The sequence below is a fragment of the Panulirus ornatus genome, chromosome 10 (assembly GCF_036320965.1).
Source record: "Panulirus ornatus isolate Po-2019 chromosome 10, ASM3632096v1, whole genome shotgun sequence".
NCBI lineage: Eukaryota > Metazoa > Arthropoda > Malacostraca > Decapoda > Palinuridae > Panulirus > Panulirus ornatus.
Genome location: NC_092233.1, coordinates 56,651,860 through 56,676,631, shown reverse-complemented (window position 1 = coordinate 56,676,631; position 24,772 = coordinate 56,651,860). Strand labels below are relative to the sequence as shown.

The 24,772-nt window shown below is 45.4% G+C and overlaps 1 long non-coding RNA gene across 1 annotated transcript in view; it reads right to left on the bottom strand.

Moving 5' to 3' along the window:
• Positions 1–6,771: 6,771 nt before the first annotated feature.
• The window catches only part of LOC139750695 (uncharacterized), a 236,073-nt gene continuing 218,072 nt past the window's right edge, over positions 6,772–24,772 (bottom strand). The window contains exon 5 of the long non-coding RNA XR_011713199.1: positions 6,772–6,903. This is a non-coding gene — a long non-coding RNA (uncharacterized lncRNA). The remainder of the gene's footprint in view (positions 6,904–24,772) is intronic.

Genomic DNA, 24,772 nt, shown 5'->3' with positions numbered 1-24,772 from the left:
TTCGGTACCATCTGCACACGCTTATGTGTCATCTACACACGCTTATGTGTCATCTGCACACGCTTATGTGTGATTTACACACGCTTATGCATCATCTACACACACACTCATGTATCTACACACACACTTATGTATCATCTACACACACACACTTATGTATCATCTAAACACACACTTATGTACCATCTACATACACTTATGTATCATCTACACACACTTATGCATCATCTACACACGCTTTTGTATCATCTACACACACACACTTATGCATCATCTACACACGCTTTTGTATCATCTACACACACACTTATGCATCATCTACACAAGCTTATGTGTCATCTACATACACTCTGTTGTAACCCATGCAGGGTGTAATATTGCTCTGTTGTAGCCCATGCAGGGTGTAATCTTGCTCTTGTAACCCATGCAGGGTGTAACCTTGCTCTGATGTAACCCATGCAGGGTGTAATATTGCCCAGTGACCCATGAGGGGAGTGTAATCTTGCTCTGTTGTAACCCATGCAGGGTGTAATCTTGCTCTGTTGTAACCCATGCAGGGTGTAATCTTGCTCTGTTGTAACCCATGCAGAGTGTAATCTTGTTCTGATGTAACCCATGCAGGGTCTAATCTTGCTCTGTTGTAACCCATGCAGAGTGTAATCTTGCTCTTGTAACCCATGCAGGGTGTAACCTTGTTCAGTGACCCATGGGAAGGAGTGTAATCTTGCTCCAGTGTGGGCGTCGCACGGCAAGTATCGTGACCTGCTCAATATTTCCCATGGTAGCCAATACACCGCACCTCCTCCAGCGATGATTTTTAATGGCTCAGTCAACATGCAGCCGTCAGCCTGGGCCACCAGCTGATGCATAGGTTATGCCACTGAGCGCCGACCTGTCTAGTCTGCACACACACATACACACACACACACACACACACACACACACACACACACACACACACACACACACATATATATATATATATATATATATATATATATATATATATATATATATATATATATATATATATATATATATATATATTCCTATGAGTCCAAAAATCGGCCGCATTTGTCTCACATTCATTCTAACTGTGGTGTATAACCGAAGTGAAAGCATTTGACACTGCGCCACACAGGGGGTGGAAAGTACCTCAGTAGAACGTCTTCCAATCATCATTATCCCCCTCCCCAGTCAACACAGTGGAATGCTACTCGACCCCCCCCCCCCCCCCCCCCCCATTCATCGATTTACATCCTAGAGTCTAATGGTCTACAGAATGATTCAGGCACGAGCAGGGTGGGTTGGGATTAATTCGATGGATGGGAATGATTGTCCCGGAAGGGAACAATGGACGCATGTTTTTAGGCGAGCCTGCCTTTCCCCCACTCCCAATGGCTTGAGGTCATCAGTGGCGTGCTGCGGGAGAGAGAGAGAGAGAGAGAGAGAGAGAGAGAGAGAGAGAGAGAGAGAGAGAGAGAGAGAGAGAGAGAGAGAGAGAGAGAGAGAGAGAGAGAGAGAGAGAGAGTTGGCGTGATACATGCGTTGGTTGACGAAATTCAACCCGAGTAGACACAAGGTCATGTAGACGGGATTTAATGGCCTTGGTAGTGAGTCCTGTTCATTCGTCTTGGTAGTGAGTCCTGATCATTCGTCTTGGTAGTGAGTCCTGATCATTCGTCTTGGTAGTGAGTCCTGATCATTCGTCTTGGTAGTGAGTCCTGATCATTCGCCTTGGTACTGAGTCCCGTTCATTCGCCTTGGTACCCTGGCTCATATGTCTGGGCTAGTTCCTCGCGCCCCGTCCTAGTAGCGTGAACGCAATCAAGGACAATCCGTCTCATCATTCCTAACTAGGATTCCAATCTCGGCAAAACTTCCTCCTTTCCCCCCTCTAACCACATCAATGTTGGTGTTCTTTCCCCTGCTCTTTTAGGTATCATTTTGGCCCTTGCTCTCGTCTGCGGATGTCCCCCGTCGCCAAGGTTTGGACCAGGGGCACGCGTGTGGTAGCTGCTTCCCATAGTTCTTTTTGTGTGTATGGCCACACGAGGATTGACCGTTATGAACCCTCTTCCTTTCATCGAAGAGGTGAGCCTGTGGAGCTAAGATCTAATAGAGAAGGTCCAGAGGAGAGCAATGGAGATAGTTGGAGGGTAGATAGATCTGGGTTACAGTGCTGGGTAAGATCTGAAGGAGTACTTTTACAGTATCAGAGGTAATGGATGAATGGAAATGAGCTGATTGCACATAAAAGTTGAAAAAAAAGGTTTTTGATGGTAGAGAAAGTTCTAGAGATGAAGATGCATGTAGAATTCCCTACACACAGACACACACACACACACACACACACAACACACACACAGCAGCAGCAGCAGCAGCAGCAGTCCTAAATATACCTACTTCTCAGACGGTGTCTTGATATCGCCCATCTCATAATCTTCCCATTTTCTCCAGTTCATATATATTCAGGTCACATCTCTCTTATTCCCCGTTTTCTAATCCCGCCTCATTGGGCTGGAAGCTGCGATCATATCTAATAGTACGCTGCCATATCATTCCTTCCGTTCTCTTTAATTCTCTCTCTCTCTCTCTCTCTCTCTCTCTCTCTCTCTCTCTCTCTCTCTCTCTCTCTCCTGTCTTGTCGTTCTCTCTTCTTTTCGTACCCTGGCCTCTAACGGCTTCCCGTTTTCTATAGTTCCCTTCTTTTTCATTTCTCGTTTTCCTTCCTTCGTCGCAATCATTATGTCTAATTTCTTTTTTTCACATCATATTGTTTATCGTCTCTTCTTACTATACGAGAAACAGAGCAAACAAAAGATGAATGATGTATGAGAAATGAGAGAACAGATATCAATGAACGAAAGAGGAGATGGAACAGACAAAGAGAGTAAACATGGAAGTGGAAATAATTGCTAAACAAAGAAGAGGGGAGGTTGGGAGTGGAGGGGAGGAATCTAAAGACGGAATATCAAAGAAAACGGATGATCCATGGAAACCCCAGAAGATGGGAAGCGTCTGTCGGGGAGGTGCATAAGAGTGACCTCAATAGAGAGCGTGGAATAAAGAAAGCGGATGAAGGAAGCGAGGGGAAAAAAGCCATTTTTGAAATAACCTGGCGGGAAAGATATTAGGTCTAACATAAGATACGATAACGGGTTACAGCCCAATGAGGCGGGATTAGAAAACGGAGAATAAGAAGGCTGACTTTAACATATGGACTGGAGAAAATGGGGAGATCATGAGGTGGGGGTTGGAATTAAGTCATCGTCTAGGAAGAAGGTTTATGCCAAGACCACAAGTACACACTTTCAGTTGGAAAGGGAGAGAGGTCTTTGGAGTGCATTAAAATAGAGGGAAGGTCTTTGGAGAGCACTGGAATGGAGAGAGAGGTCTTTGGAGAGCATTAGAATAGAGGGGAGGTCTTCTGAAGACCATTGAAATGGGGAGAGAGGTCTTTGGAGTGCAATGAAATAGAGGGAAGGTCTTTGAAGAGCACTGGAATGGAGAGAGAGGTCTTTGGAGAGCATTAGAACAGAGGGGAGGTCTTTGAAGAGCGCTGGAATGGGGTGAGATGTCTTTGGAGAGCATTAGAATAGAGGGAAGGTCTTTGGAAAGTATTAAGATATCTCGACAGGATATATAAACAGACTACAAATTGGGCCTTGAGCCGTAGAATCTTTACAATCCCAATGTAATTTCTCCATAGTGTGCTGAAGTGCTGAAGTACAGTATACATGCACTAGACAACCAGTTCTAAATCTTGTTCAAGAGGACACTGGGGGCAGGCCAAGAATGCCAAGGGACTGGAGGAGGGCAAAGGGTTTGCTTCTATATATAAGAAGGAGACTTGGAAGTCGAGCTGAACCACGGACCAATCTTTTTTTCCTTAGCGAGTGTGGAGAAGATAACCAGAAATGGATGACTACTTGCAAAACAGCACGAAACTTTCGAAGTCGACAGACGACACAGAGGGGACAGCATTCGTAACGAAACTCCTGAGAGTATTGAAAAGATCTTCCAAAACTACAAAGACAGAATAACCACAGGACATAGTACTCCCCATGGTGTAGTGGTTAGCGTTCGCGACCGTGATGCATTTACGGGCTAGGCCCAGACTTGAGTGTATGGGTTCGAATCCTAATTGCGGCAGTTGGTCCACAGTCAACCCAGCTGTTCATCCAGCACGGGCCTCAGCTGCCCATGCCTTCTCAGTTAACACACAAAAAAGTAGTAGAACACTTGTTACAAATTGTGTAAATACGTACTTCGGTAGTGTAAGAATGGTGGAAGGATATGGAAGAGGGTTATGAGACGGTGAATATAGGCAGTATATAAAGGTTTTAAAAGTTGTATGATAGTAGAAAAGGCTCAGGAAAAGGGGGGGGGGGGGTACGAGTGAAAAGCTCCCTCTCCATACTCCACAACCAGGTCATGGCACAACCATTTCATGAAGTCTTCCACATATCCAAATCCCTTGCCCAGTCAACACTCTGGAGTGATAGTCTACCATTTAATGGGTCTAATCCAACAACTTAATGACCTAGGATGACCTGTGCCCTTGTTACACACATGAACTCGACCCGTGTCGAACGTGTGTGTGTGTGTGTGTGTGTGTGTGTGTGTGTGTGTGTGTGTGTGTGTGTGTGTGTGTCCACATCTAGAGAGCCCACAGCACCACATCAGTCTATGACCTAGATGACCCAGGAACACATAAGCCTGTGACCTAGATAACCCAGGGTCACACTAGCCTGTGAGGTCGATAACCCAGGGTCACACTAGCCTGTGACCTAGATGACCCAGGGTCACACTAGCCTGAGACCTCAATAACCCAGGGTCATACTAGCCTGTGACCTAAATAACCCAGGGTCACACTAGCCTGTGACCTAGATAACCCAGGGTCACACTAGCCTGTGACCTAGATAACCCAGGGTCACACCCGCCTGTGACCTCGATAACCCAGGGTCACACTAGCCTGTGACCTAGGTAACCCAGGGTCACACCCGCCTGTGACCTCGATAACCCAGGGTCACACTAGCCTGTGACCTCGATAACCCAGGGTCACACCCGCCTGTGACCTGCCTTGATATAAGCTCATCAGAAACCACAGCTTCATTTGCATATACATAGCCAAACAAATACTGATTTTCTATGCAAAATGCAAAACACAGACTAATTCTAAATACCACATACATACTAAATTCTAAATTCCCATGCGATCCGTTTTTTTTTGACAGAGAGAGAGAGAGAGAGAGAGAGAGAGAGAGAGAGAGAGAGAGAGAGAGAGAGAGAGAGAGAGAGAGAGAGAGAGCCGGCGTAAATGTAAATTCAAAACCCACCCACTCTCAGTTTTCTTTAAATGACAACAAAGTATGGAAGCCTACACCAGAGGCAGCGCATTGCGTCACTGGACCATTAATACCCCTGAGGTCGGATATCAAAGCCCTTTATTGTAGCCGAGTGTCATCATGGTCGTCCCTTTAATCTTACTCACACGTGGATAGACCCTTTGTGAACACTCTACGCATGAATACCTCGCACGAAGCCAGCCCCGTCACCACGAAAATATGCCGTAATTGGCTACGTGCCGCATGCGTCAATCACACTAAATAAACTGCCATTTGACTATCGCTTTTCGCACTAAATACAGACAACTGGTCTGGGATACACACACACACACACACACAAACACACACACATATACATATATAAATATATATATATATATTATATATATATATATATATATATATATATATATATATATATATATTATATATATATATATATATACAAATATATATATATATATATATATATATATATATATATATATATATATATATATTTATATATATATATATATATATATATATATATATATATATATATATATATATATATATACATATATATATATATATATATATATATATATATATATATATATATATATATATATATATATATATATATATCATATACATATATACACGTCATGATTTTAGTTAAATGTCATGTGTACACACGGGAAAAAAAGTATCTTCCCGACAGGGTTCGATGAATTTCGAAATGATCACTAGGTCTCATGTTGTCTCGGTAAGGTTGGCAAGCGTAAGTGCAAGACAGATTTCGTAATAATTATGGTAACCCCACCTTATATATATATATATATATATATATATATATATATATATATATATATATATATATATATATATATATATCATTTCCATCGAAATATGAAGTGAACATAACGTTCATTATGACTAATGTCTGGAAATGTGGCTGACAATAGATATTTTGTAACGTTATGAAAGCATGGCTGTTGACGTGAGGCCAGAGATGCGGGAATTTCCCAAAATGCTACGTCCGGCGTGTTATATTGTTTCAGACAACAAGTGGTAAGATACTTTTTTTTTTTCTGTTTGTATCATATGGAGGGATCATTTGGGATCATATGGTTACTTCTCGGTCCCCCAGGGATTAACGTCCCTTCTATCAAAACAGCACTGTTGACCTTATGACAAAAATTCGCCCCCCTACCCACCAGCATAATTGCCAAAGCATTTCTTTTTTGTTGGTCTGCAAGCGCAAGAAATTATACTTCATGCTCATGATTTTGGGTTTGTGATACGTAACCATATAAAAACATGGAAAAATCGGCCATTTACCTACCTGTACTGCGCAATCTGCCTTGCAACCTTGTGTATATCTACGTTGCAATAATTGATGATACCAACGATTATCATCAAACATCATAGATATGAACTTACTACAGACCAAATAATTAACTTTGTACTTACGACGGTTAGATGGTTGATAATTTGGGCTTCGGGCTTGTCAACCGCCAAGGCTCACTGATTAAGGCTGTCAACATCAATTGATGAATCCTCCAATCTGAAAAAAAGGAAAAGAAAAAAATATTGGAACGTCTTCACAAGACCATACACACTCTCACTACACGTATGATATTCCCTATGTTGTGTCAATGGCTTCATTTATTGTGTGACTACAAAGGGGGATGGACTGCACTCACCAACACGCCAGGCAATGAGGATGTGATGTAAATATTCCTCTATTGAACACACGTCACACACACACACAAAAAACCCGTCCGTTCGCCCGGTGCTCAAAACCGTGGCAAACACTAGGCAACGCAACAGTTTTGTAGATTTGGACTCGAGATTAAATTCACTGACACGAGTCTACATAATTATATTACAAACACTGAAAAAAAAAAAAACACACCAATGCTTATGAAAACGGAGCTGCGTGTTATGACTGACATCTATTTCAAGAGGATCGCTCGCTGTACGATTGCAATCTTTATAGGTGTTTAGACTACATACTGAGCTGTGGGATTTTAAAGTGTAAGAACTCCTATGGTAATGACTATTATGCAATCTCGTGCCTTACGTGAGATTAGGTGAGATTTGTATAGGTTCTGGTGACTGTTGGGTTGAGTTCAGACGTCCATGAGGCTAACAGAGACCGAATACTGCATAAAAGGGGATCTAGTCCAGACAAAGTCAGATTCTAATATTTCAAAAGACGTCTGAACTCACTGTTTACATCTCGAACCGACGAACCCCACCTTCCCCTCCCACATAATCCCACCACTAACACGTTATTTCATATCGAAGTACAAGTTATATGACCGGTTACTGATAATCCAACCCTCTTAAATAACGCATGTATAGTGGCTTGAACGACCTTCCATAAGGGCAGAAGAGAGATTGTGTCGTAAGCCTGCAACACGCGCACCCGTTTTCCGAAAACATTCCCACAACCTTTTGGTTATGGGTTAGGTTAGGTTAGGTTAATCTTAGAAAAGTACAATACTAGTACTAACCCAAGCTGGTATTGTCTTCTTACTGTAAAATAGTCGCTTGATTAACACTAGATTAACGCTTGAGTGACTCACAAATCTCACGCTTAAATGTGGGGACACATTATCACACCATCGAGCACATACGAGCAGCGGGTGAGAGAGAGAATTCCTATGAAAATACTGGTAAAGACGAGCCCAGGCTATGAGAATGTGACTAACATGCATGTCGAGTGAGTCGGCTGACGATCAACAGATGGCAGTAGTGGTGGTCAAACGTCGTCTTTGTGACGTCTATTATTAAAAAAAAGGCTCGTGTCAACCTTTTTTTTTTCATGATATTTGAAATGTTTTTTTTTCTAGGCAATCTGCTCATGATCAGTGGCTTATTTGAAAAGATGATTCATATTGTAAGTTGTGTAGAAATATATTGATATCGTGGTTCAGATAAATACATAGATTTTGCCTGTATCTATCAATCAGTCTAGCTATCTATATGTCTATCTATCTATCTACTTTTATCTATCACCGGGCTCCGCCTGCGTGAGGTTACACCGAGAATAGAGAAGCCATCATGGTGGTGGTGGTGGAGAAGAGAAGCCATCATGGTGGTGGTGGTGGTGGTGGTGGAGAAAGGCCCCTGTGGTGGTGGTGGTGGAGAAAGGCCCCTGTGTGGTGGTGGTGGTGGAGAAAGGCCCCTGTGTGGTGGTGGTGGTGGTGGTGGAGAAAGGCCCCTGTGTGGTGGTGGTGGTGGAGAAAGGCCCCTGTGGTGGTGGTCGTGGTGGTGGAGAAGAGAAGCCATCATGGTGGTGGTGGTGGTGGTGGAGAAAGGCCCCTGTGTGGTGGTGGTGGTGGAGAAAGGCCCCTGTGTGGTGGTGGTGGTGGAGAAAGGCCCCTGTGTGGTGGTGGTGGTGGTGGTGGAGAAAGGCCCCTGTGGTGGTGGTCGTGGTGGTGGAGAAGAGAAGCCATCATGGTGGTGGTGGTGGAGAAAGGCCCCTGTGGTGGTGGTGGTGGAGAAAGGCCCCTGTGTGGTGGTGGTGGTGGTGGAGAAAGGCCCCTGTGGTGGTGGTGGTGGAGAAAGGCCCCTGTGGTGGTGGTGGTGGAGAAAGGCCCCTGTGGTGGTGGTGGTGGAGAAAGGCCCCTGTGTGGTGGTGGTGGTGGAGAAGAGAAGCCATCATGGTGGTGGTGGTGGTGGAGAAAGGCCCCTGTGTGGTGGTGGTGGTGGTGGAGAAAGGCCCCTGTGTGGTGGTGGTGGTGGTGGTGGTGGTGGTGGAGAAAGGCCCCTGTGTGGTGGTGGTGGTGGTGGAGAAAGGCCCCTGTGGTGGTGGTGGTGGAGAAAGGCCCCTGTGGTGGTGGTCGTGTGGAGAAAGGCCCCTGTGTGGTGGTGGTGGTGGAGAAAGGCCCCTGTGTGGTGGTGGTGGTGGAGAAAGGCCCCTGTGGTGGTGGTGGTGGTGGAGAAAGGCCCCTGTGTGGTGGTGGTGGTGGAGAAAGGCCCCTGTGTGGTGGTGGTGGTGGAGAAAGGCCCCTGTGTGGTGGTGGTGGTGGAGAAAGGCCCCTGTGGTGGTGGTGGTGGAGAAAGGCCCCTGTGTGGTGGTGGTGGTGGAGAAAGGCCCCTGTGTGGTGGTGGTGGTGGAGAAAGGCCCCTGTGTGGTGGTGGTGGTGGTGGTGGTGGAGAAAGGCCCCTGTGGTGGTGGTGGTGGTGGTGGAGAAAGGCCCCTGTGTGGTGGTGGTGGTGGTGGTGGAGAAAGGCCCCTGTGGTGGTGGTGGTGGAGAAAGGCCCCTGTGTGGTGGTGGTGGTGGAGAAAGGCCCCTGTGTGGTGGTGGTGGTGGAGAAAGGCCCCTGTGTGGTGGTGGTGGTGGAGAAAGGCCCCTGTGGTGGTGGTGGTGGTGGAGAAAGGCCCCTGTGTGGTGGTGGTGGTGGAGAAAGGCCCCTGTGTGGTGGTGGTGGTGGAGAAAGGCCCCTGTGTGGTGGTGGTGGTGGTGGTGGTGGTGGTGGTGGTGGTGGTGGTGGTGGTGGTGGTGGTGGTGGTGGTGGTGGTGGTGGTGGTGGAGAAAGGCCCCTGTGTGGTGGTGGTGGTGGAGAAAGGCCCCTGTGGTGGTGGTCGTGTGGAGAAAGGCCCCTGTGTGGTGGTGGTGGTGGAGAAGAGAAGCCATCATGGTGGTGGTGGTGGAGAAAGGCCCCTGTGTGGTGGTGGTGGTGGAGAAGAGAAGCCATCATGGTGGTGGTGGTGGAGAAAGGCCCCTGTGTGGTGGTGGTGGTGGAGAAAGGCCCCTGTGTGGTGGTGGTGGTGGAGAAAGGCCCCTGTGGTGGTGGTGGTGGAGAAGAGAAGCCATCATGGTGGTGGTGGTGGTGGTGGTGGTGGTGGTGGTGGTGGTGGTGGTGGTGGTGGTGGTGGAGAAAGGCCCCTGTGTGGTGGTGGTGGTGGAGAAAGGCCCCTGTGGTGGTGGTGGTGGTGGTGGTGGTGGTGGTGGTGGTGGTGGTGGTGGTGGAGAAAGGCCCCTGTGGTGGTGGTGGTGGTGGTGGTGGTGGTGGTGGTGGTGGTGGTGGTGGTGGTGGTGGTGGTGGTGGTGGTGGTGGAGAAAGGCCCCTGTGGTGGTGGTGGTGGTGGAGAAGAGAAGCCATCATGGTGGTGGTGGTGGAGAAAGGCCCCTGTGGTGGTGGTGGTGGAGAAAGGCCCCTGTGTGGTGGTGGTGGTGGTGGTGGTGGAGAAAGGCCCCTGTGTGGTGGTGGTGGTGGTGGTGGTGGTGGTGGAGAAAGGCCCCTGTGTGGTGGTGGTGGTGGAGAAAGGCCCCTGTGTGGTGGTGGTGGTGGTGGTGGAGAAAGGCCCCTGTGTGGTGGTGGTGGTGGAGAAAGGCCCCTGTGGTGGTGGTGGTGGAGAAAGGCCCCTGTGTGGTGGTGGTGGTGGAGAAAGGCCCCTGTGGTGGTGGTGGTGGAGAAAGGCCCCTGTGTGGTGGTGGTGGTGGAGAAAGGCCCCTGTGTGGTGGTGGTGGTGGAGAAAGGCCCCTGTGGTGGTGGTGGTGGAGAAAGGCCCCTGTGGTGGTGGTGGTGGTGGAGAAAGGCCCCTGTGTGGTGGTGGTGGTGGTGGAGAAAGGCCCCTGTGTGGTGGTGGTGGTGGAGAAAGGCCCCTGTGGTGGTGGTGGTGGAGAAAGGCCCCTGTGTGGTGGTGGTGGTGGAGAAGAGAAGCCATCATGGTGGTGGTGGTGGAGAAAGGCCCCTGTGGTGGTGGTGGTGGAGAAAGGCCCCTGTGTGGTGGTGGTGGTGGAGAAAGGCCCCTGTGTGGTGGTGGTGGTGGAGAAAGGCCCCTGTGTGGTGGTGGTGGTGGTGGAGAAAGGCCCCTGTGTGGTGGTGGTGGTGGTGGTGGTGGTGGTGGTGGTGGTGGTGGTGGTGGTGGTGGTGGTGGTGGTGGTGGTGGTGGTGGTGGTGGTGGTGGTGGTGGTGGTGGTGGTGGTGGTGGTGGTGGTGGTGGTGGTGGTGGTGGTGGTGGTGGTGGAGAAAGGCCCCTGTGGTGGTGGTGGTGGTGGAGAAAGGCCCCTGTGGTGGTGGTCGTGGTGGTGGAGGAGAGAAGCCATCATGGTGGTGGTGGTGGTGGTGGTGGAGAAGAGACTCTTGGTGGTGGAGATTGGAGGGGGAGGGGCCAGGTGTTGTCACTGGCATCACCATGAAGTCATATCTAGCAATACTGACGTCCTAACTAGCATCACTGACGTCATACCTAACATTACTGACGTCATACCTATCATTACTGACGTCACTGTTCCTGATCGCTGAAGTCCCGTCCAACCCAGACGACGTTACTCTCTGCTCGGCTGACATCGTAACTGTCAACCGTGACATCACATCTGACGTCACGCCTGGTATTGCTAAGGCCATATACCATAATTCTGACGTCACATACAACTCCCCTGACGTCCCTATGTCATCAGACATATCACCAATTAGGGACAAAAGCTTCATCGATGACGTCAAACGTAACACCAATGACGTCAAAAGCATCACCACAGACTTTGCACCTAACACCAATGAGCTCACGAACACCACCCATGACGTCATCATTATCGATGAGGTCACAATCATCACCACTGACGTCACACGCAGCACAGCTGACACCTGGCACTTGTAACCCGACAGAGTGAAGGCCCGGAGCGCTGTCGGCTGAACTTATCAATGATTCACACGAGCTGAACGCCGTTTCGAAGCACTTGAACCCAGTCATTGATCTGAAAGGTTTGACTTGTCCTGCTAAACGATTGGACCACCGGACTGGCCAATCAGCGGGAACTACGAGTCGGTAAAGAACTACATAAATTGGGAACTCTTATCTTTTTTTCTCCCCTTTGGTTCGCGAGGACATCAAAAGGCCCGTTACTACGCCTCGATGGGTACCTTCGGGTCGTCACTGATCTGGTTGTGTCAACACTCAAACCGCGTAAATGAAGAAGCAAAAATCCGGATATAAAGAAATCCCGGGAAACACGCGCCCACTGATGCTATATCGTTTTCTATATACTTGCTCTTATGTAAGAAGATCATCAGAGAAGCAATAATTCCTTAAAGATAATCGTGAGGCTGAAAGATTACCGAGATATGGAAGTGATATTAAACGGGGTTTCGGATTAATAGAAAAATTTCCCGCAAGATGGCTCTCGGGCGATCACCTGGTCTGCAGGGCTTTGAAGATGCCAAGTAGTATTTACCGAAGGTATTAAGTCAAAGGGACCGTTCGGCTGAGAGTAATGAGGTATATCCCCGTTTTGGCTTTGACTCCCAAGTTTTCAAGGCAGCTAAGCGTACAGCTAAGCGTGTAGCTAACCGTGGCTGATTCATGTACGAGGTTTGGTGCCTGTGTAGACCTTCGTGTGTGTGTGTGTGTGTGTGTGTGTGTGTGTGTGTGTGATTACGACTTATGTGTTACAGGGAAAGAATATCACATTCGTGTTGCCCCGTCTCTTAACCATGTATATACATGTGTCTTGTCTCTACTCCTGTGTATGTATACATACACCCACACCACACACCCCCAGGTTATGCCAGGTGTGTGTGTGTGTGTGTGTGTGTGTGTGTGTGTGTGTGTGTGTGTGTGTGTGTCTGTGTGTCTGTGTGTTTATTTCTAATCTACTGTTTGTGGAGTTTTCTGCAGGGTTAAGCTAGCCTCGTCAGAGCATGTGTTGATACAGCATTTGCGGGCACTTTGTCCCTAGCCGTGTGCACATCTTTGAAGTGCTCAGTCTGTGTTGGCATTAATCCAAACGCCCAAATTTGTGTGTGCTTTTGAGTGTGCGCAGTTTATCAAAATGCACCTGTGTGTGTGTCTATGTGTCTGTACCTATTAGCAGTCATCTATTTCTACTACACTGGGCAGGAGTTGTACACTCGTAGGGCCCCCTACATCTTTGAGCAATAAAGAATCGAATGCTCTAAACGCGCATTCCTATAGAGCATCCAGTTATCCGACCGATAGCAGGATTCGAACCGATGCCAGATTGGGTGGGAGCTGGAGGCGCTCCCGACGAGGCGATGGAGCCCATGTGAAAACTGTGGTTACACTAGTAAGTATGCGGACACACACACACACACACACACACACACACACACGAAGACAGACAGACAGACAGACGCAAACAAACACACACAGACACACTTACAGACAGACAGACAGAAACACACACACACACACACACACACGAAGACAGACAGACAAGACAGACACAAACAAACACAGACAGACAGACAGACAAACACACACACACACACCCAGTCTTACAAACAGACAGAGAGACAGAGAGACAGACGTAAGCATGCACAATATATACCTTTATCCATCCTCAACGTGACTATATAACACAGGTCACCTCCCTCCTGAAAAAGCACTTTTAATCTTGAGGCAGCTCAGGCGATCCGTCATCCTCTCTCTCTCTCTCTCTCTCTCTCTCTCTCTCTCTCTCTCTCTCTCTCTCTCTCTCTCTCTCTCTTCTTGACCTCTCCACGGACCCAGCCCGAGCCCATAAATCTACGTCAAGTACCAAGTGGAAAAAAAAAAGAAGAAGCAATATTCACCTCACGGAACAATATGATAATCAGGCATTTTGTGTTCGCAGGGCCCGAATAAGGATTTTGTAGGCCTCTGTCAAGAAAGGTTGTTGGTTCGATGCTGTTTTAAATGTTGAGAAAGAGAATGGATCAGACTGACTGCTTATATATATATATATATATATATATATATATATATATATATATATATATATATATATATATATATATATATATATATATATATGCAGGAGGGTGAAAGGCGGGCAAGGAATAAAGTGAATTGGATCGATGTGGTATACCGGGGTAGACGTGCTGTCAATGGATTGAATCAGGGCATGTGAAGCGTCTGGGGTAAACCATGGAAAGTTCTGTGGGGCCTGGATGTGGAAAGGGAGATGTGGTTTCGGGCATTATTGCATGACAGCTAGAGACTGAGTGTGAACGAATGGGGCCTTTGTTGTCTTTCCCTAGCGCTACCTCGCACACATGAGGGGGGAGGAGGATGTTATTCCACGTGTGGCGAGGTGGCGATGGGAATGAATAAAGGCAGACAGTGTGAATTGTGTGCATGTGTATATATGTATGTGTCTGTGTGTGTATATATATGTGTACACTGAGATGTATGGGTATGTATATTTGCGTGTGTGGACGTGTATTCATGTGTATAGGGGTGGGTTGGGCCATTTCTTTCGTCTGTTTCCTTGCGCTACCTCGCAAACGCGGGAGACAGCGACAAAGCAAAATAAATAAATATATATATATATATATATATATATATATATATATATATATATATATATATATATATATATATATATAATTTCTCGACGAACCATGAAGATGAACACCTGAGTGAACTGTGGGCCAAATACCCAGCTCAGGATACGAAACAGACTTTTAATTCACTTCCCATTTCCCTTCTGATACACTTTCCTATTCTCTCTCTCTCTCTCTCTCTCTCTCTCTCTCTCTCTCTCTCTCTCTCTCTCTGTATATATATATAATATATATATATCTATATCTATATATATATATATATATATATATATATATATATATATATATATATATATATATAAAGAGTCACCTCCGTCCCTCTGTTCTATTCCAGACCACGATTCGACCTTCTAATTACATAACTACGTTGGGCATAACCATAGCCTTCACTCTATCCTCAAAAACAACCCACTCCCTCCTCACACACACACACACACACACACACACACATATAATTAACATCACAGAGTCTGGCTTCCCAGAAGGTGGGGAGTGTTGTGTGGTTGACGTAATTATCTTCTCCCTTGTGAGCAGATGGTTTATATCTACGGGGGGGTGGGGGGGTGGGGGGGACTCTCTCATGCCCTAGTAAAGGAGGGGGGGAGGGGGAGGTGGGAGGGTTACTGCGCACCTTTCTAGGGCGGGTGACTTATCCTCCTCCTCTTCCTCCTCCTCCTCCTCCTCCTCCTCTTCCTCCTCCTCCACTACCACCTCTCTGTTCACGTCTCTCTCATTGATCCTTCTGGTATCATCTCTCTTCAATCATCCCCTTTCCATACGTCGCAATGTTGTTGTCACTGCTCTCTCTCTCTCTCTCTCTCTCTCTCTCTCTCTCTCTCTCTCTCTCTCTCTCTCTCTCTCTTTCTCTCTCTCTCTCTCTCCTACAGGTACTATCTTGTCCCACTATTCTTTCTCGTACGGTGCCTGCACGAGTCTCCGCCTCAACAGCCTGGTGGACCTTAGAGCCTGCATCTGGCTGGTGCTTCCCATAGTTTTTGTGTATGGATCAATCACTCGAGGATGTACCGTTATGCGGTCTTCTTCCCTCGCGTACCTCGACTGCAAATGCAGTTGGAGGACTCAGAAGAAACCATCATACTCCAAATTAACCCATGGAAAAAAAAAAGAAATGCAGAAATATTAAAGGAAAGGGAACGCGATATATGATATTAGAATATTTACATAAAACTATCATTCTAATATCATTTGCCTGACGGCGTAACATTAAGTTTCATGTTGGAGTGGGGTGGGGGGGGGGGGGGGGGGGGGGAGTGTGGAGGTGGGGTTGGAGGGCGGGAAGGGTAGAGTCTACCTTTGTTGTTGATGTTAGGACAAAGTCAAATGTTGGCCATCAACTTCCCTGGCTATTGGCTGGCGGCCGGCAGCCGCTCATATGACGCAACTCATCTCTTATTCTTTTCACATTCTGAAGTTTAATTTGGGAGGGAGGGAGGGGGGTTGTGTGGTGTGTGTGTGTGTGTGTGTGTGTGTGTTCAGAGCTCCTCCTCCCTTCCCACCCTATGATCAAGCCTGTGTTAATACTGATATCATGAAAATTTTTCCCTTTTTTTTTGGGTCGGGTGTTCACTGCGTCAGAGGCAATATAATGATGGTGGCTGGGCAATAACAGGTGATAGTTAAGGATGAGGATGAAGTGGACTTTCATAGCGTTCCCGACCGTGGTGCATTCACGGGGCCTCCCAGGGTCGAGTGTATGGGTTCGAATCCTGGTCGCGGTCAGTTGGTCCTCAGTCAACGCAGCTGTTCATCCACACTCTAGGGGTTGGATGGTGAAATGGGTATATGGCTCAGGCGAGGGTATATATATATATATATATATATATATATATATATATATATATATATATATATATATATATATATATATATATTTTTCTATTCGCCATTTCCCACGTTAGTGAGGTAGCGTTAGGAACAGAGGACTGAGACTTTGAAGGAAATTCTCACTTGGCCCCCTTCTCTCTCCCTTCTTTTGGAAAATTGAAAATGAAAGGGGAGGATTTCCAGCCCCCCCAGCTCCCTCCCCTTTTAGTCGCCTTCTACGACACACAGGGAATACGTGGGAAGTATTTTTTCTCCCCTATCCCTATGGATAATATATATATATATATATATATATATATATATATATATATATATATATATATATATATATATATATGACCTGACGCCAGGCAGAGTGGAACCTGGCTCACTCGTCCACTTTGTCAGAATGGTCACCTCCACCACTAAAGCAGTTGAAACTGACATTTTCTTCAGTCTATCAATTTCATTTTCAAAAGTGTCTGCCCAATGTATTCCCATTTTCTAGTTTGATGTTGACGGAAGTGATTCCCAAACTAGATTTCCAATTTCCATCTGCCTTCCGTTTTCTTTCTTTACCGGGATAGGCTTGTTTATTTTCGTTGCCCGTTTTCTTTCTTTCCATGGTAGACGTGTTAGTTTCGTTGTCCGTCTTCTTTCTTTCCGTGGTAAACTTGTTATTTCGCCGTCCGTTTTCTTTCTTTCCGAAGGAGACGTGTCAGGTTTCGTTGCCCATTTTCTTCCTTTCCATGGGAGACTTGTTATAGTCAATGGAAGCAATTTTCTGAATTATCTATAATCCTCCAGAGCATATTGAAGTAGACTATGTTTTTCTGCCTATCTCAGGCACATACTGAATGATTAATGCCCTCGAATCATTCATCATCCCGAGATTTGATCACTCTTAATCTACATATCAGGGAAACTGAGCTAAATTTTTCCCCCTATTTCATAATCATCCTATTAATTCACTCATCATCCCAAGTATCCTGTAAATCAGTTACTCCCCAAATCTAGTATATTTTACTAAGTTATCTCTCCCCTTCTCTCTCTCTCTTATAGATCATCATTTGCGTCGTAAGATATTCTTTATCTTTCCCTCCAAGGCTCAGTCCTGACGCTACCTCGCTCATGCGGGAAATGGCAAGTACGAATACAGGAACAACACCAAGTTATGTCGAAGATCTTCTCTTATCTCTAAGGTCTTCTATAATGTGAGATATGGGAGCTGCAGCCGAGGAAACTGGGAGCATCATTAGTCTCGCGTGTCCTCCTCGGGTCCTCGGGCGAAATGCTGACAACACCCTTACCTGAGGGACAACGCCAGTCCGTAGGAGCTAAGAACAAGGTGTATTGTGCGTGTGTGGGTGTGTGTAATTACCTCTTTGTACTGTACTGGGGGAGGGAAGAGAAGGGTGGGTGCTCTACACTCGTAGGGGTGTGTCGTCCCCACTAACACCATCCCATCTCTTGTACTGTAAGGGGGAGGGTTTTTTTTTTTTTCTTTTTTTTTTTACATTCGTGGGAGGGGATCACATCACTTGTACTGTACGGGGAGGGAGTTCTACACTTTTGGAGGGGCGACATCGCTTGTACTGTACGTGGAGGGAGTTCTACACTCATGGAGGGGCCACATCACTTGTTCTGTAAGGGGAAGGGAGTTCTACACTCGTAGGATTCCGTCTCTTATACTGTAAGGAGAGGGAGTTCTACACTCATGGAGGGGCCACGGAGAGGGAGTTCTACACTCGTTGGGCACCATCTCTTGTACTCTACGGGGAGGGAGTTGTACACTCGTAGGACTCAGTCTCTCATATTGTACGGAGAGGGAGTTCTACACTCGTGGGGCCCCATCTCTTGTACTGTAAGGGGGAGGGAGTTCTACACTCGTAGGACTCTCTCCCTTATACTGTAAGGGGAGGGAGTTCTACATTCGTGGGGCCCCATGTGAACATTGTTACCATACAGCTTCTTAAATCTCCGTATGCTGTCCACCTTCATTGTCTCGTGACCTAAATCATTTCATTTGTTCGCTGCTCTTAAAAAGCCAAGAATACTTCTTTTCATCGACCGTAAGAGGGTTTCTTAGCTTTGACTATCATGCCATTTTCCTCTCAGTTTTTCATCCCCAATCCCCAACACCTTTCGGGGGGCTATTATTCAGTGTTGATGTCGTCAATGTGAATGGTCGCCTCTACACCATTCTCTCTTTTCCAGGGCAAACAGCTTTAAAGGTTTCCTTCTATTTGGCGTTTGCCCGAAACACACCTCCCTTAATTTTAGTACCATCTACTTTTTCTTTTCTTTTTTTTTCTATCCTTTTCCCTCCTCTCAAGCTTTTGTATCAGTTCTTTGTGTTTTCTCTAAGCGAGGTGACCAACCTTAAAAATCGTGTTCTCCTTATGCCCTAGTGTACGATGTAAACACCTTGGGAAATATGTCTTTATCATTTTCATTGGATGATGTGCTAATATTTGCCAGACGACAGGTATATATATATATATATATATATATATATATATATATATATATATATATATATATATATATATATATATATATATATAATCTTTTTTTATCCCTTCACTATTCACCTTAGGTAAAACACTGGCTACTCGTTAAGGTTATGGGCCATATCTACTTTCAGATCTCTCTCTCTCTCTCTCTCTCTCTCTCTCTCTCTCTCTCTCTCTCTCTCTCTCTCTGTGTGTGTGTGTCACGAAAAACTAACGCAGTTCATTTTCTGGTAGATGATCGTCATATCGAAGCCATCTTCTCACCCTGTTACTCCTTTATATGAACTATGGTCGAATTTCGTCAACATCCTGTCAGTCCAACTTTGGGGTTTGCTTAGGTCCCCTTGTGAGTTGATGCAATCCCTTCCCTGTGGGTGAGGGGGACGTGCGTCCGTACGTTGTGGGTGAGGGAGGCGTGTGTCTGTATGATGTGGGTGAGGGGGAAAGAGATAGCGTGTGTAAGCATGCTGTGGGTGAGGAGGGAGGCGTGTTTCCGTATGTTGTGGGTGAGGTAGGGGGAGGGAGGGAATAGCGTGTATACGCATACTGTGGGTGAGGCGAGCGGCGAGTGCACGCAGGCTGTGGGTGAAGAAGGGGGAGGGATGGCGTGTGTATGCTTAATGCAGACTTTGGGATTTGTGTACGTATACTGGAGACGAGGATGACGTGTGTGTGTGCGTGTGTGTGTGTGTGTGGAAGCTGGGACCTGTGTACATATACTGTGGGTGAGGGGGAGGCTCTTGTGTACGTATAGTGTAGATATGGTCTTGTATAGTCAAGTCAACGGACCTTCAGCTACACAGACAGACAAGCTCAGGTAAACAAAAAGAGAGACAGACAGACAGATGACCACTACATGACCACAGACGTCAACATGATAACCCAATCAATAAACTGTGTCTGGCAGTATGAAATTTCCTCTCCAATTTTTGTATCTATCTCTCGTGTCTGATCTTCTGTTAACCCCTCTGTTTACATATCGTCCCTTAACAGGAAAACGGCATCATACGTACTTTCCCCCTTTGATTCTTCATCATTATTCATTGAATATATATATATATATATATATATATATATATATATATATATATATATATATATATATTTCTTTCTTTTCTTTCATACGATTCGCCGTTTCCCGCGTTATTCTCTCTTGCCCCCATCACTCTCTACCGCTCCTACTCTTAGCCCCTCGTCTTCCCATCCTCCTCTCCCCCTTCTCTTGTCTTCCCCCTCGTCCCCAGCCCCATCCCCCATGACGTCCCCTCCCATCATCGCCCCCACCCACCCAGAGCGTTCACCCCCTCCTGACATCAGTATTGGCCTGAAGTAAACAAAATTAGGAAGGGAGTTTCCCCTGCTAGTGTGTCCGGAGGGAAGATCAAAGTGGCACATTTGGCTGACTGGCCGGATCAAAATACTACAGGAGGGAAGGGCTCCATCCCCTGGTTCGCTGGACATGAGGACAGTCGCAATACTGGAGGGAGATGGACAGACTCTGTACCGGATGGAGGTTGACAGCCACCGAAATGGAGGGAGGTAGACAGTCGCTATACGAGAGTGCATGGGAGTATTATGGGATGGACAGGTAATAGGAGAACTGATGGTTCATGATGAGGTTATCTGTCGTCTATGCCTGAAACTATGCAGGAGACAGGATGGTAAAAAGAAGCAGAAGCCATATCTCCTATCCACCTCTCCCTCCGGCTCAACTGTCAGTGGAGTGGAAAAAACACAAATTTAATAAAGAAATGATACTCGTCTGGGAAAAGTATACTGTCATGGAAATTTTATAGGAAAGTAATAACAGGAAAAATATCTTAAACGGGAGAAGGTTCCCAACCATTTTAACAATAGCTGCCGAGGGAGGGATGAAGAAAGAGAGGATTAAATGCTATCTCATGAGGCAGGATTGTTCACTGATCACAGACATTATCGAAGTATTTGTCCAGCTTTGATGTGAGATATTTATATTCTTTGCCTTTACCACATCTAGTGCCAGGTTATCATGATGATCACCAACGCCGCTATTACATCTCTATCCTTTTTATCTTCATACTGTTATTTCTGGTCACTGAATTTCGACATAAAGTGAAGACATTCGTATATGTTGTTGAAAATATTCAGTATTCTGAAAACATTTGTTAGATCCCTTCTGTGCCTACGTTTCTGTCGACAAGAGACTAATAAAGTAAGTGATTTCATAAGACTCTGCTTTCTAACTCTTAAGGGTTCTAGATCTATTGAGGGTCAATGGTGTTTTAGATAATTTTGTCGAGAGAATGCTCATAGATCCTTGAGTCTTTCCTCCCGAGGCTTATTTCTAAGTGGAGCAATTAGTTTCGTTGCTCATCTTTGAACTTGTTCTAGTGTTGCTTCATCCCTGATCAAGCTCAGTGACCAAAAACCGAGAAGCTTGCTCCAGCTGAGTTTTTCTGAAAAGGGCACTGTATCATTTTCTTATCTGGTTTAGGATTCTTGCTATGAATTCTAACATCCTATTGGTGGCCTTAATTGTTAATTACTAGACGTTGCTTTCCGTGTTCAGCGTCATTAATGACGATCACTTCAAGTTCTTTCTCTTCTGTTGATGGTTTACCAGGCAGTTTTGTACTAGTGGTCTCTGAGTACTCCATCAGCTGTTCTAAATTCCTTTTGAATCATCAGCCCATCTTCCTTTACGTCTCGAATTCGTATCGTCGTGAGATTTCACCATTCTATTGGTGAGTTCTGTCTCCAGATCGACGACGTAGATGTTTTAAGCAGCACAGGTCCCAGGACTAAGCCTTGGGGCACCCCACTTGTCACGTGAAGCCAGTCGGATGCTTCCTCATTTCATACCATTCGTTTGCTTCTTTTACGAGAGCTGGGTCACTATCAACACACGGAATCGATCTCACACAACGTTAGCTTATATCTTACGTCGCAGTCTTCCATGTCACACTCTGTCGAAGGCTTTGTGAAAGTGCATAACGTCAGAGAATATCTTGGGAGTCCCAGTAATAATATATGTGAAAACCGAAGTCAAACCAGCCTCGATCAAAAGCGATTCTTTTTCATTCTAGAAACCATGTTCATGGTCTGTGATCAGTTTATCATCATCGAGGAATCGAGCAAAATTGTCTTTGACTATAACTCTTCGACTACCTGAAGCAAAGCCGATGGGGACGGTAGCTCGAAGTGCGTTTTCTGTCTCACTTTTGACAGTTGGTGTTACACACGCTTGACGCCTCTCTCCCTTCCTGCAACGATTTATTGAATATTTTGGTAATTGGACGAGACACTTAGAGCCTAGCTTTCTTTTGGGTATTTTACTTATTCTTCATTGTATTTTCTTTATCTTATTCTATCTTAGAGCCTAGCTTTCTTTGGGTATTTTACTTATTCTTCATTGTATTTTCTTTATCTTATTCTATCTTAGAGCCTAGCTTTCTTTTGGGTATTTTACTTATTCTTCATTGTATTTTCTTTATCTTATTCTATCTTAGAGCCTAGCTTTCTTTGGGTATTTTGCTTATTCTTCATTGTATTTTCTTTATCTTATTCTATCTTAGAGCCTAGCTTTCTTTTGGGTATTTTACTTATTCTTCATTGTATTTTCTTTATCTTATTCTATCTTATCAATTCTTATCTCTGTCTTTATTCTGTCTATTCATTTCTCTGACGCTCTCGTCTGGGCAAGTTCATTTGGCCGGGTTCAATTTGTCTGGATATCTAAGAACTATGTGTCGTTCACTATAATCTTCTGCGTCGGTTTCTTTTTCTCATTTCTGGATGATCAGAAGTGAGTTTTCCTCCTTGTGGGATATTAGTCTCATTCTCCTCCTTGTGGGATATTAGACTCATTTTCTTCCTGTGGGATATTAGACTCATGTTCCTCCTTGTGGGATATTAGTCTCATGTTCCTCTTTGTGGGATATTAGTCTCATTTTCCTCTTTGTGGGATATTAGTCTCATGTTCCTCTTTGTGGGTTGTGGGATATTAAGTCTCATTTTCCTCCTTGTGGGATATTAAGTCTCATTTTCGATGGTAAACACTGATTCAAAATACTCCCTCAGAAGGGAAGCCATTTCTTAAAGGCCTTTGGTTAATGTGCCATTATCATTAGATCATAGACCAATAATATCCTTGAACATGTCTTTTTTTCCTGCTACTAACACATCGACAGCATTCCTTCGGGCATTTCTTCACATTATGAGTATTATGTCTTTCTTTCAAAATCATTCTTGCTGTCTATGATCACAATTTGCGTACGATCTCCTTGGTGTTCTTTCGTTGTATTCCATGGCCCTGTTTCTGTTTTCACTTTCCTTAGGTACCGTGTTATCTTTTTCTACCTCTACGTCTGATAAAATCATCACTATCTCTTAGTCATCCCATCTCGTCCCGCCGTTTTCTAACTCCTTTTCACCTTTTTTTAGGGACGTTCCGCCGTTTTCTAACTCCTTTTCACCTTTTTAGGGACGTTCCGCCGTTTTCTAACTCCTTTTCACCTTTTTAGGGACGTTCCGCCGTTTTCTAACTCCTTTTCACCTTTTTTAGGGACGTTCCGCCGTTTTCTAACTCCTTTTCACCTTTTTAGGGACGTTCCGCCGTTTTCTAACTCCTTTTCACCTTTTTAGGGACGTTCCGCCGTTTTCTAACGCCTTTTCACCTTTTTTTAGGGACGTTCCGCCGTTTTCTAACTCCTTTTCACCTTTTTAGGGACGTTCCGCCGTTTTCTAACTCCTTTTCACCTTTTTAGGGACGTTCCGCCGTTTTCTAACTCCTTTTCACCTTTTTAGGGACGATGATTCCCTCAAGAATCACTACATTTTTGAAGTTTCTGCCACACCTGTTCTTCTGTGTCTACGCCCAAGAGCCTGATCCACCATACGCGACCTAAGCCTTGGCGCAATCCGTCGAAAATCCCGCAATTTAAGATTAGCTTTCATCATTAAGCTCCCTTGACGTAAGACCCTCGTTGCACAGAGGGAGACTTGTACCATGTTGTACCATCGGTAATTGTTAGCTTTTTCGCTAACCTCAGAGGCGCTAATTAGGTCTCTGTTAGTGGACATCAGTTGGATCTATAATGCTTAGATTTTAGAAAGCAGAGTCGAATGAAATTGATTAGTCTATTAGTCTATTGTCAGTCAACAGGAGGCCCCCTAGTTTACGATAGGGTTGCTCAGATCCCCTATAGCTATTATTGTTTCTGTGCTGTCCACTATTGTTTGATTCGATCCTACAACCGCTCTGTTGTTTTATGCAAAACTTTTTGTTGGGGGGGGTGTGTGGATTGGGAGGGGTCGGGAAGAGAGAGAGAGAGAGAGAGAGAGAGAGAGAGAGAGAGAGAGAGAGAGAGAGAGAGAGAGAGAGAGAGAGAGAGGTTTATAAACACTATTCCCCCCAAAAAATCAGTTTTTGGACGACTTAAACATCAGATCGGTAGAGAGAGAGAGAGAGAGAGAGAGAGAGAGAGAGAGAGAGAGAGAGAGAGAGAGAGAGAGAGAGAGAGAGAGAGAGGATAATGTACATAAATTTCTCCCAACATGAACCCACCGATTAAAGTCCTGACGTCATTCGTTCCTGTCTCGGTGCAAACAAAGAATCTCTCTCTCTCTCTCTCTCTCTCTCTCTCTCTCTCTCTCTCTCTCTCTCTCTCTCCCTCTCTTTCTGTCTCTCCATACACACACACACACGTATATATATATATATATATATATATATATATATATATATACTCGTCCCCTCTGCACCCAGCTCCCCATCCCCCCTTCAAGCCTGACCTGGCATGAGGGGAACAG